Raw genomic sequence first — 14,567 nt, 5'->3', positions numbered from 1 at the left:
TGTGTGTGTGTGTGTGTGTGTGTGTGTGTGTGTGTGTGTGTGTGTGTGTGTGTGTGTGTGTGTGTGTGTGTGTGTGTGTGTGTGTGTGTGTGTGTGTGTGTGTGTGTGTGTGTGTGTGTGTGTGTACACCTGGGAGCATTCAGTGTGTGTTAATATCACCTTAGAGACAAGTCAGAGTCCTCTTGGACCAAGCAGACAGGAAGGGGGCAAGGGAAGAGAACATTTCTGTTGCTCTCCAACTGGGTACACACACACACACATAAAAAGCAGAGGGAACAGAGAGGCAGTGCTGTTGATCCTCAGTCTTTCTTTCTCTCCCTCCCTGTTTTTTTTACATTTGACACTTATTACCAATATCTGTACTCCACACACACACACACAAACACACACACACACAAACACACACACTTTACCTGCAGATTTGGCTGGTCATCATTTAAGTTTGTTCATTCAAGTGTGAAATTAAAATAACAATAAACCTGAGAAAATAAGGGGAGTGTGAGAGAGGAATGAAGTGCTGGACATTTGCCTTAAAAACTTGACTATGTGTCTCCACTATTATGCGGTCTGATAAGTGACACACATGCAAACACACCCTTTCAGAGTGAGTGTTATTGAGGTCACAGACCCAAAGTATACAAAGCAGTGTTGTCGGTGTACGAAAAAAGTCAATTCAGCTCATGCAGAGATTGAAAGCGATTGGTTTTCCCTGAAGCCAGCACTGCCAGAGAACACCCTCTAACACACAACAGAGGGAAGTGCAAAAACACACGGTCTTACAATCAAAATATATATATATGTTTTTTTTTTTAAATATCACGACTTTCCATCCTTTATTCCTTACAGAATGCTCCCACTCTCATGTTCTGTTTAAAAGTCACTCTACTGCTCAGGCTCTGTTGACTCTCATTTTTCAATCAGTTTGACTACAAATAGGTTACAGCCTCATCCTACGTAGCGCTCAGCTGTGTGTCCCAGCTGTCACCCCATCTTTCTCTTCCTCTGTTATTCCCCTAACTCTCCACTACCCTCTCTTTGCCACTTACTTGCCTGTGAAGCGCTATTTTTTTTTACTGTGAGGACAATCATCTACCGACATACATGCTTCTTTTTGTTGGAGAAAGAAATACAAAGAAAATCCTAATTCATCAAAAGAATGCTTGGAATTTCACACATGACACAGAGGCTTCACTTTTTCAGTCTTTGGCTCGTGATGTATCAGAATCAGAATACCTTTATTAGTCCCACAGAGGGGACATTTGCAGCACTACAGCAGGAAAGAGCCACAGACAGCTTAGTGTACAATTGCACAAAGCATACCTATCACTCTTTACAATATATCTGAGAAAATCATGCTGTTTCCTTCCTCCGGCTCATCAGTTAATTCCTTCTTCCTTATTTCCCTCCCACTGCTTTCTTTTCTTCTCTTTGCCCCCCCCCCCCCCCCCCCTTCCCCTCTCTCACATATCTGTCTGTCCTCATGCCATCTTATAGTCTTCATAAGAATGAAGTGCAGTCAGTGTGAAATACTCCTTCCTGCTTTCCAGTTTTACCCTCTCTTCCGCTCTTGTTCTTGGCTTCGTACGAGCTGAGCAGAACGATGAGGGCAGGTTTAAAGCTTTTGACATAGTGAAGTGTTTACAGAACATTTTGGATTAAGACTGAAATGAAATCCCTAACTGTGAGGAGCGGGAGCCATAGGCATCTGTTTCAAATTCAGAGGTTCATGGGTCATAAATGATTTATTACTGAGCATACAGAAAAACCAATGATACAAGATAGGAGCTAAAATGCTTAAGAGCTGGCAGAGGGACCGTTGTATGCTCTGTTCCAGCTTGGAGGCGAATACTATGAAACGTAAGCCTTTTATATTCTGTGATTGATTGTAGCAAATGAAAAGTTACAAATTATGATTAATCTTCATTTATTTATGTAAAAAAGCACTCCATGTTGTGTTTGTTTCTTCACCGAAAGAAATGTCATTAGCGACCACTGCAAACATCCATGCGTGCACCTTGGAAGTCAAAATAACAAAAGTAACCAACTTCACAACCAAGCTCCTTATATGTAAATCACGAAATCTCTAAGTTTACACTCCTTTTGGTTTATATGTTATCAACTATTTGGATATTTCTGTCCTTATAAAAAGCAATGTCGGCAAGTGGGAAATATATAAGTAATATTCTCACAGTCATGGTTTCATACTGCAATTCAACATCAAAATGGACACTGTGGAGATTCACTCCCTCCCACATAAGATGAAGTTAAATATTAAGTGATCTACTTTCAATTTCCACTTTATTAGGTGTTCCTGTCAGTCAACTGCTACCCAATATCTACCTTGCAAAAATGTCAACGCTATGTGAACAGTATGAGCTTTTTAAAGATATCAAATATGGCATAGCTTTTGTATTATATTGTAAAGGTTAAAATAATAAAAGGACCACATAGTATGAACCTAATATGAAAAACCTATTGAGAGCTGGCTCCATAGAACCTGCTCTAAAGTCCCCTACAGCTTCACCTTAATCATCCCTCTTTAACAGCAGGATCCGCATTGATAATAGTGGCTTCCATGCCACATTGCTATTTTCTTGTGATAAAAACGCTGCAGGTCTTCTGCAAATGGCTCTCACTTCCTCTGTCCCTTCACATATTCCTCACATACATCCTCCACCTTTTGCACTCTTTAAATCCCTCTTTTTCACCTCCGATAGCAAATGGGTTGAACTGGCCAGATGATAGTAAAAAAGATACCTGCCTTATCTTCTTCCAGTGCACCCCTCCTCTTTTCGTGTTACTTCCTCTCAACTCCCCGTCTAATCTTCCACCCTCCTCTCCCTCCCTCTCTTCCCAGACAGTGTAATTCCTTTAAAATGATGAGAGAGCCGGGCCAGGTAGACTGTAGCGAAAGGATTTGTCAACTGACGAATGGAACGACCAAGCAGATGAAATTGTAGTGAGCGTCTTACTGTGAAAATACTGCTCGCCCGTTTTTGCTCTGGAACTCAACACACACACACACACACACACACACACACACACACACACACACACACACACACACACACACACACACACACACACACACACACACACACACACACACACACACACACACACACCACACACACTCTGAGTTATGCTTAAGACACTCACTCACCCACATGGAACAAACACAAGCCTTTACACAGCTATTACTACAAACGGACACACACAATTTAGCCAAACTCAAATATTAGAAAAACCCAGAATCATAATGTTGCAAGCAGCAACAAACACAGTCGCACACACATCTGACTGGATTTTGAGGCGCTTGGGTTTGAAGGAGGGATTGAACGGTGAAAGTTTCGTATTGAACATTGTGTTGAACAAGTTCTATTATTAACTGTCTCACAGAAAGGGGATCTTGGGGAGATGAATGGGCTGCTATTATTAAGCATTTAAGCCAGCATTTATTTTAAACTATCACCACACTATTGACTGATGACATTTCAGTATTTCCAGCTGATTTCACATGATTTGGTTGATGTCTTTTGGCAGCTGTTCTCGACATTACTGCTAACCTTTCATATTGTATAGAATCTCCCCTGTCACTTTTATTGGCTCTTTGTAAGTCAAAAGTCAACCATTTGCAGAGGGCCATCAGTGTGTGTTAGTAAGTGTGAGTGCTGCTTTACGTTTTGCGTTGCCTGCACACCTGTTTGTGTATGTGAGAGAGATCATTTGTGACAGTATGCATTTTATCGGGGAAGGGATTTCTTGTGTGTTTGTCTGGTTGTTTTGAGCCAATACAGAAATAATGGAATAGAATAGTAAAGCAGTGAAATAATCTATTTTTTTAAGCTGGAGTTGTGTTTCAAATCAGACTCTAACCATCCCTCTCAAACTCCACGGTTACATCCCCAGACGCACAACATAATTTGAACATTTTCTAACTAGTAGTAAGAACCACATATTAAACAAATGTTATCCTGGAGAGAGAAAGAATGAGAACATTAGAGTAGATTGGTGTAGAAAGAAAAGATGGAATAGATGGGGAGATTACAGGTAACACACTAGCCAGTCACAATAGCCCTCTAACTATGCTCCTGTATATCTCTCTGTGCTGGGCTTTTACTCCTTTTGGCCTTTTGTTCTCAGGGTTGTTCATTATTAACCTACATTATAAAGAGTTGCTGAAGAGAGGGGAAAGCTCTCTTGCCTAGCTACCTGTCGTTTAGCAAGCTGGTTATCTCTCTTTCTAATGGGACAATAGTTTCACCACGGCTCACATTCCTAGTTCAGAGTCGACCTTGATCATTCTTGAGAAATCCAGTTCCTTAAAAAGAAAAAACACTAGTATTAGAAAAAGTCTTTTGACACCCTGTAAGCCAGCAGTACGTTTTATCCTGTGGATCGAGCCAGCATTTGTCTTAGTCAAAAGACTTCATTAAGTTTTATACACAGCGCACTGCCACTTGATCAAATCCACCGCATATCCTTGAAAAATAAAACACTAAAAAGTAGTCTGAGGAGGGAATGATGAGTCACTTCATTTTACTGACTGACATGTTAAAAGAAATGAAATAGGTTTTAAATGGCTTTAATTGACTCTTGGGTAATTAAAGTGAAGAGTGTGTAAACATTGAACTGCATAAACAGTGTGTGGATAATGAGTTTTTAAAGCATCACCTGAATCCCTAAAATAGACTGCCATATTTGTTCAAATGAAGGGCTCAGTAAACCTGCCCATAGTCCCTCTGCTGTAGCTGCTACATCTCCCTCCATATGCTCTCAGATCTGGTTAGTTAAACATTAAATCATTGGTGTGTTGCAGCATATTTCAGTTTTTTATTATATCAAATTCTGCTGCAGCTATCAATCAAATATAATGAATTGTTTTTTTGCCCACTCTATAATTATCTACAACTGGATTTTTACAGGTCTGTTTCACTTTAGCTCTATCATCCTGCAAAGATTCATTCTCTCCTTTTAGTTTCACGCTCCTGCTCTCATTTGATGTTGTAGGTATCTAGCCAGCACCCTTACCCAGAGTACCTTGCAAGGTTCACTTACTAGATCGCCCATTATTATACCCATTCGCAACACGACACACAGTCATACCTATCTTTAGTTTATATAAGTGAAGTAGATATGTGTCAGCCACGTACTCTTTCCCTCCTCTGTTCTTTCTGCTTTGTTGACTTTTCATGTATCCCTCTTCCTGTCTGAGTGACTCCTGACCTTTACCAAACCAAACCCACACAAACAGACATTCAACACACAATATACACACACACACGTGCGTACAGGATACAGGATGGAAAAGGATGAATACAGCTATTTGTAAAGGTTATCTGGCCCACAGCTATTAACAGCTAGCACAACAACAGTTTGGTTTTAAAGAGAGAAGGTGGGTCACATTACTTATAAACGCTGTGTTAGCAGTGTTCATATAACTTACCATTGATCCCAACTATTACAATTGTATTGGTTCTGATGTTCCTGTCGGGGATGTTTTCTGTAACATGCAGCCCACTAGGATCTAACAGACTTGAGATGACATTGACCTTCATCTGGGTGTGTACGCATGTGTATATGTTATTGCATATTATATACCTGCATTGGTTTCGACACCTAATTCCCTTCAAAGTCTGACACAAGGGCTGTTATATGCAGTTCTTATAAAAAACAAGGCTTTATAATGTCAATGTATTCAAATGAGTACATGAACACACACACACACACACACACACACACACACACACACAGAGTATAGTTCACATCTACCTTCTTGAATTGGAAGTAAGGTAAACATGTTATTTCATACATCTTGATCTTAGGGCATACGAATGAAAACAATACATTAGCCTCAGGAGAGGTGTTTAGTAAAGGTCTAGACCTTTTTTAGAGTTCTAACGTTGATATTTAGATTTTTGATTGAAATAACCTTTCAGTGTTTATTTTCTTAAAACCCTCTGGAGTAATAATCTCATCACTACATTTAGCGAAAATGTTGCTTTGTGTGAGAGTAATTGAGTGAATTTTAAATATGTATTATATCAAGGGATTTGTTAAATAAAAAGATGAATGGAATTCTAATTATTTTCCGAGTTGCCTTAGACAAAGTATGCAGTTTGGCATGCAGGGTTTTTATACAGTGAGTTTCTGTATGATGAAAAATGCTCAGCATAGCAATTGATTGTTGCCTTGAAAAGATGAAATGTATCAATACATTGAGTAAACTGAACATGCAGATTCAGACCAGTCAGTCTGGTATTGTACACATATATATCATGCCATGTTATTTAAAGAGAACTAGAGTAGATGCTTCGGGCTCATTTGCAGACACGGTTCTCTTAAAAAAACAAATTCATCAGATTAATTGGACCGGTAGCAGATGAAAGTTGTACTAGACAGCTCCACAGCATGAATCTGCGTGAATGTATGAAGTTACTCAAAAGTGAAGGTATTTAAAAGGAGGAGAAAAAAGTGTATGTCAGCATGCTGGGCGACAACACTACATCACAAATGTGTGATTATAAAACAGCATGGTATAGTTTTGTGTGTATATAGTGAGGGACCTAAATGTGTGCTGATATGTGATATGTTCTTTATTAAATTACCATTGACTAAAACAATTAACTGATCCTACTAACAAAGTGTTGCGTATATCCATTGGTATGAACTTTTATTTTTGAATGGATCCCACATTCACTGTCCTGCTGCCATTTTTGCAAGTTTTAAGATAATGATATACCTTGGTTGTTTTGTTCTTTCATTAAATTATTTTGGCTATAGGATGTCACAACCAACTTTACAATTAATACAACAATTATTTTTCAGCATAACAAGGTCCCAGGGATAATGTTCATATATTTCCAGAATGGTACATTAAAGGTCAGGCTCAAAAGTTTGTTTAGTGCTGTTGTATGACTCACAGTGAGTCCTGAGAGAGGGATTACATCTTCTGTAAAACACTGGTCTGCACCTATAAAGTTCAAATCAGGTGTTTGGTTTGGCCTTTTCTGCCTCTTTCAACTTTGCATAATGTATTCATTAACTTAGCTTCCTCTCTAGCAACATATTTTTAAATAGACAGTCATTATGAACCATCCATTCCTTTAGTCTTTCAAATACATTTTTGAATTAGATGGGAGACGTGCGCCAGTTAATGTTGGTTTGATTCAAACATTTACAAGAGCGACTCCACTTAGAGACAGTGGTGAATTGTGTTGATTCTTTTTGTACACTTTACTCATAGAAGGCAATTGACGCTAAACACAGTTTTGTTGATTTACATGTGTGAAGGTTCTCAATTTATTTTCGAGATGAGTGGTTTCAAAGTGGTTTGAACCTTAATTTGGTGGCCGAAGCCTTATAAGCTGCCTCTAGCTGTACAATACAGAATGTTGTAAAGGTGTACAAGTAGATGCATGTGTGTGTCCATAAAAGTCCAATACATGTATTTAGTATATCAAACCACATTTCAATGACATCATGGCCTTTTTCAAGTGTCTGATTGCTCTATCTAGGCAACCTGTGTGTTTGATTACATGAGAGATAGAGATTTATAGAAGGGGACTGTTGCGTTTGCATTCGTTCATTTCAGTGTTAACTTAACACATTGTGGCTGCTTTTACTTCCAGACCACCATGATGTTTTGGGTCTTTCTCATAAACACACACACTTCCTTTCACACAGACAAAGCTCCCTAAAACATTCTAATTTACAGACACACATTTACTTACTGGTTTTCAATGCAAAGCCTACATACACCGAGTCCCACACACTCAACGCTCTGCACACTAATGAATGGAACTGCTGCCTTCTAACCCATCAGATGAATTGGAAGTGCCTGGCCATGGATTGAGGAATTGTTCCTCCAGCAAGCACTGCTCTTGCTCTTAGCCTCTATCTGCAGTTTATGTTTAGAAGGCACCATGCAGAGAGCGGTGTCTTGAAAAAGAGTGTAAAGTAATGTTTGTTTAGTAATGAAAGAAAAAGTTCACCGTGAGATACTGATGCAGCCGTTTTCATCTTTGTTTTTGCTAAAATATTCAGTAGTTATGTGATCTTTATGTAACAATTTGTCTCTCTTTCTTCTTCCTTCACCCTGCCTAAGTAGTGTACTTGATTTAGTCACACTTTCCAAGAGTAACTTTAACTCATTCAATTAAGGTTTGCATGTGAGCAAGCTTTTGTAAAGGCAAAGTTGTTCTACTCCCGCCCTCTACTGTTATTGACCATTTTACCGTGGTGCCCTTGAAACTTGCGTATGGTGCGTATTAAAGGTTGGATAAACATCCAATTGCAGTGAGTCAGCGCTGTTTAAACATTTGAAATGCGCTTCTTGACTTCTCCTTGTGTTTCCTTTTTTTTTTTTTTTATAATCGACGCTTATTATACGAAATGTCAACAATATTTACGTGAATATCTCTGAGTTTGATCATTACGTATACAAAGTTACCTGTATACAGATCAACTTGCTTAACCTTTATGAATCTTTTTATATTCAGTTTTGGTTTACAAAGGATAATTGGTTCAATGGTGGTCAAAAATAAATCCCATACAAACTTCCAAATATATTACCCACCAACCAAACCAAACTTTTTCATGGAGGTACTGAAGGAGCATGGGTTAGTCAGTCAATAAGTGTCTTGTAAAAAATGCAAAAACCCCACTTAATGCAAAATAACAGGTTTGTGTTGAAGACAAAGGGATCTGTTTCAGCCTCGAGTCTTAGTCGTCTTTATGTCTGCTTTCAATTGCAAAAATGTTTCATTTATATCCACTGAAGCAAGAAAAAGCTGTCCACCCTTTACTCCTCCTCCTTTGTCATCTTCTATTCATCTTGTCATCCTTATTCCTGTCTGATAGTGAAAGAAAAGAACACTGAGGCAGTCAAGTGGAAAAACAGGCCCTAGATGTGCCGTAAACCCAGACACTCATAATCTGCTGGGATTCAACAATGTGAAACACACTGAAAGACTTCCTTCCTCCTGCCCTGCTATTTTTCTCATTTCCACAAGACTTCCACTTTGTCTTCCTTTGTCCGTGCTCTTCGCCCATCACACACAGACAGATGCCAGTCCAATTGGGCCTCTGACATCCAATTGGAGAGCCTCGCTTGTGCAAAGCTTAAAGGTCCCATGTCATGGCCATTTCCACTGATCATAATTCCATTGTTGAGGTCTACTAAAATAGATTTATACTGTGCAATTTTCCAAACTCACATTGGTTTCGCATACAGCATCTCTGTAAAGTACTGTATGTGTATTCACTCTCTGTCCTAAACGGCTCGTTGGAGCTCTTGCCCCCCCCCCCCCCCCCCCCCCCCCCCCTCCCTGTAAGCCCAGTGTGCTCCGACTGGTCAGCTCGGCCACTCTGTTCTGATTAGTCAACCACCAGAGAGGTTCCGCCCATGTCTAACAGTGCTTTTTTCGGCTCACTCTGAGTGGAACATCAGCCTTACAATGGCCTTGGTACAGCCGTATATGTTATACACTAACTAACCGAACTGTATCTCCAACTGTTGTTATAGAAGAGTAAGTTATGTTAACCTGTAATAGTGGCGAATTCACGCCCATCTATCCATGGGACCTTATTTCGGAAAAATTATGTATTGAAGTCAATGGAGAGAGAAAACGTACAGTATCTTTCGATCCCGTTTGAATTGTGCCACAAATTACACATATGTTTGTCAATCTTAAAATAATTTTTTTTTCAAAAAAGTCAGTTTTTCGTAAAACTGTTGAAATATAAGACTGAAAAATACGCAACTAGAAAGACTACAAATCCCAGAGTTGCGTAAGTGATGTCATAACTGATGTCACAATTGTTTTCCTCTGCTAAATATAAGAGATATATAAGATAACTTTAACAAGATGCCTGTGTGCTTAGTACCAGGCTGTAATCATACCAGCAATGGGTCTTGCTCGTTCTTTCGCTTCCCGTCTGATGAAAGGACCAGGAGTGGCTGGATCAAGTTAGCTACCTAGCTAGTAGCAAGCACGTTAGTTAGCATTACAGCCTTAGCCTTGTCTTTTTTATTTGCCTTAACATTAAGTAACATTACTTAACCCAAAATGTTAAACAGTAAGAGTAGTAATCATATGTTGTGAACCCTTTGAAGAGTACTGTCACACCGGTGGGATCATTCTATAATACACCATTTAAGCCCGGGGGAGAAATGCTAATGCTACATTAGCATCGGCGATCTTTTGTACTTCATGCTATCTGCACAAATGGTTGACATTAAACATTAAAAAGATCAGGCAGTTCAGAGAGAATCAAAGGAAGGCAGGCAGGCAGGCAGGCAGGCAGCTTTGCATGAAATTCTTCTGGACGTGTTTCATTGTGGTGATAGTGAAGGTATCAATCCCTTGTTTAGCAAGACAGTAGTGACGGCCATCTTGGTGACGTATGTTGTTCTGCGAGACCAGAGATGTAGTTCATTCAGCGTTTCACACAAAAAATGTGTTATTTCACAGTTTTACGACACATTTTCTTTTTTTTTACTGGCAAAATTATCTTTTAAATTGACAAACATCATATTTGTAATTCGTGGCACAAACGGGATCGAAAAGATAATCTTTATTTCAAAATGACACGTTTATTTATTTCAGGGGACTTTTATTTAATAATGAAAAGCACAAGAACGGTTCTTGAACCGGAACCGGTTTGGTTTATTGGCAGTTTGCAAACCACTTAAAGAGCCTGTGACACGAGTTTCCCCCATCCTCCAAACCCATCAATTTGAGTAAATATTGTCCCCTTGAAAACCGTTACTGAACTGATTTTGGATATTTGTACTTTGATAACCATTAATCTGCCCTTCAATGTTGACCATTTTCTAGATCTTCTCGGGGATTCTTCAAGTCCCGCCAAATTATGTGTGATGTCATTGCGGGCACAGCGCTCCAGCTGCACCGTTCAGGATCCCAGCATCTGCATGTAAACGCTCGATGGGGCACACAGCAGCAAGCTCAGACAGCGATGACATTTTAATTTTGAACGTGTCTGAGAGCTCATATGAGGCTGAAGGATCGGTTTATGTTGTATCTGTCAGAAGTTTAGGAATTAGGTGCGTCAATATGGGCGATCATACGGTCATGTAGCTAGTGGTGGACTGGGACTAAAAATCAGCCCGGGACTCTCGACCGGCCCACTTTGGTACCACTAGTCAATTGTCAACGGGGGGAGTGGGGGATGTGCTAGTGACTTATCCGACCGGCCCAGTTCGGTACCGGCCCATCGGGATTCGTCCCGATGGCCAGTCCGCCACTGCACCCAGCCCAGCCCATATAAACTGTCAACGGGGGGAGCCTCGCTGCGGGGAAACGGTGGACCTAGTGTCCCGATCGGAGTGGGAATAATAATAATAATAATAATAATCCGTGCATTTTATCCATTAATTTCCCCAACATTGTGGTAAAAAAAAAAACACACGTTTAATCCATGTTGGTGTACTACTACAACCAGTGGTGTAGTGGGGATGTTTTTACTGGGTGGACGGGGTCGTGGGTGGACGGGAGACACTATGGACGCGCTCGTGAACTGTCAACGGGGGGGGGGGGCTTGGGGACCTCTGTGTCGCCTGTCAGGGCAACTTACATGATGCCGTTTAGACAATATAATAATAAAGGGCGGTGCCGGCTGTCAGCGAACCGATCCGGCCTTTCTGCGCGACTATCACTCAAATGCGGGACATAGTCTCAATGTGTGGGACGCGGGACAAATAATAAAAATGCTGTGTGTGCAGTCCCGCACAGTGCGGGACACCTGGTCACCCTACACACACAGTTCTGCCCCTCACACACACACACACGCTTCAAATCAAGTTGCATAAATGCTTGAGCTACGTTTTTATTATAATTACTGTGAAATCTGCCTATTATGTTTTCGTCATTATTACAACAAACACACACTTGCAACTGATAACACTGGCAATGATTTTAGATGTATTAGAATATTAAAAAAAGAAATCATGCTTCAAATAAGTGGGGGTACGGCGTACCTCCGCGTCCAACGCCCACTACACCACTGACTGCAACTACAAAAAGCTAAGGTTTGTTTTCTCATCAGGAAATGCAGACCGGCTCAAACAAAAGATTTGTAAATCATCATCCTCACGATCATTTAATGTATCATATGTTCGCCGAATTGACATGAAAGCACTAATAAATGTAGTTTCATCCACTTGAGTTTACAACTACAAAAATAATCGATTTGTTTTTATATCACATCCGACGGGAGGAAATTCAGCAGCTCTCACTACCGATTTTTAATCCTAATTTAATCATCATCTTCACCACGATCATTTATGTTTATGTTCACCGAATTGACATGAAAGCACTGACAAATATGAATATACTGTAGTCAACTTCATTAAAACGTTATTAACGTGCCTAAACTCAGTAATTCACAATTTCTACGCATGACAACACACTTTGTCCGTGTTTGGCTCTCTCGCCGCACAGTGAAGCGTTCCCGCATTGACATCACTTCCGGCTTCCCCCAAAACCTCAAAATGAGTCGAAGGAATTTTCCCGCGATGTTCGAAATTATTGATATTTATCGGAACGGTATCGCTTTTTCTTTTTTAAACTGACGGTTCGAGATTACTAGTAGCACACTATTTCATTGCACAACAGTTGTTGGGTTCGTGTCACAGGCTCTTTAAGAGTACTAGAGTGTGAAACAAGAGCTATTGAGTCAGTGTTGTGTTGCTTTGGTCTGGATCTGTCAGCTAACCACGCCCCGGTCATTTGCATATACAAAATGGAAATGTGTCATTATGAAATACAAGTCCCCTGAAATAAATAAATGTGTCATTATGAAATGCAAGTCCCCTGAAATACATAAACGTGTCATTATGAAATAAAAGTCTTGAAATAAATACATTCGTCATTATGAAATAAAAGTCCCATGAAATAAATAAATGTGTTTTTAAATGTACATGTATACATATGTATTTCCTCATTTATTTATTTCAGAATTTATTTCATAGACATATATATGTGTATGTATTTATTTAATTATTTATTTATTTATTTAATTTTGGCTTAAATGGCATTCCATACTTAACATCCCGATATAAATGAATATCTTGTGCTTTGACAAAAAATCCATAAAAAAATGTAATCAGTGGAAGCCGTAGTACTGTAAAAAGCACAACCAATCATTTTAGCTGGCCCGGCTAAAATAACTGGATGGCCTACCTGCCTGTCAGCCTTCCATCTGTGCACAAACTTATCTCATGCCCTTATTGGTCATGTGCGCGTTCGTGTGTGTTGGAGGAGGGGCTCTGTAAGGAAGTGGCAGATTTTTTCCGGCTTTGTATTTTCAAATTCTTGCGCACTCGAGCTGGTTTCTCCAAAATGACCTACCCGACCTTTAACTGTAACCAAATACAAATTTGTATCTGAATCATTCTAAGTTTTAACTAGACGTAAACTCGGTAAAATCATCTCCCTTTGCAAAAAGTTAATTCCTAGACACATTTCAAATTCAAAAATATCATCAGTTAGACATTACTTCACTATTTTTCCATTAAAAATAGTTGTTTGCTGTTACCTAAACCTTAAATTGCCATTAAAGTCAACCTCTTCTCTTTTGGTTGTGGGCAAGTAAAAATAAGAATAATACATGATGGAGTTTCTGTACATGAGGAAGAAATTAATTATCTCAAATCCCAATTACCACCAAAGAATAAGAGCATACATTCAGTTATTATCAGGGGGCCTATTCCATTAACAAAATGGCCTGTTCCCTCAACAGCACACCAGCCTTCTCTCTTATTTTTCCTCTCTCGGGTCATTTTTCAGACCTACATGCTTGAGAGTTGACAACCAATTAAAAATGACAACCTTTGGTTGCACCATAACTGATTAAATGGGAATGAATGAGACTGTAAATCAATAGACACCTGTATGAATGCTTTCTGAGCCAAGCAGGGGTTTTGATATTTCTTTGACTGAACTTACATTATTTTCTCTGGAAAGATCCATTAAGATAGAGTTGTATAAACCCAGAAAGTTAACAGTGGGAGGCCCCATTTGGAGCTTGGGCAGTCAATAAGTGTTAATACAATATTTTCTGTGTGAGTGTTCCTGAGGGTTAGATTGACCTATCTGCCCACTCAGGGAAAAAGTAGCATCTCTGCACACCTACACACTGCAATGGAGACATCTTTATTACTCCTAATACACAAGCATGCACACATTCATACACAAACACGTAAACACAAACATATGACATATTCCTGATAACACAAAATGATCTTGTTGCTGATAAAGCAAAATATGAGATTAAGAGACTAGATACCATTTTGTCTACCACCAAGTCTAGGTTTGCTTATATTGATGACAGGTAATGCTTTGGAAAGATAAAGGGAATTTATGGCACCATTTGAAGCCAGGTTTAAAACGGATGGTACCAGGTGTTAAATCTTTCTGTAACTTTATATACAATTAAGAGGTTTGTGACAAAAAGTAATCAACTTTTTTATTATAGATTTTTTCATACCCTCTTTTTTTTAATCACTATCACTAACTTGTTTTGGGATGTCGCCCACTTTGCAA

At 39.4% G+C, this 14,567-nt stretch overlaps 1 protein-coding gene across 2 annotated transcripts in view; it reads left to right on the top strand.

Moving 5' to 3' along the window:
* Positions 1-14,567, top strand: part of tusc3 (tumor suppressor candidate 3) — a 90,760-nt gene that overhangs the window by 60,331 nt on the left and 15,862 nt on the right. The gene's annotated exons all lie outside the window — the stretch shown is intronic.

Source organism: Notothenia rossii (assembly GCF_949606895.1).
Source record: "Notothenia rossii genome assembly, chromosome: 1".
Taxonomy (NCBI): domain Eukaryota; kingdom Metazoa; phylum Chordata; class Actinopteri; order Perciformes; family Nototheniidae; genus Notothenia; species Notothenia rossii.
The sequence above is the reverse complement of the archived record's forward strand: the minus strand, read 5'-3'. Positions and strand labels throughout refer to the sequence as shown.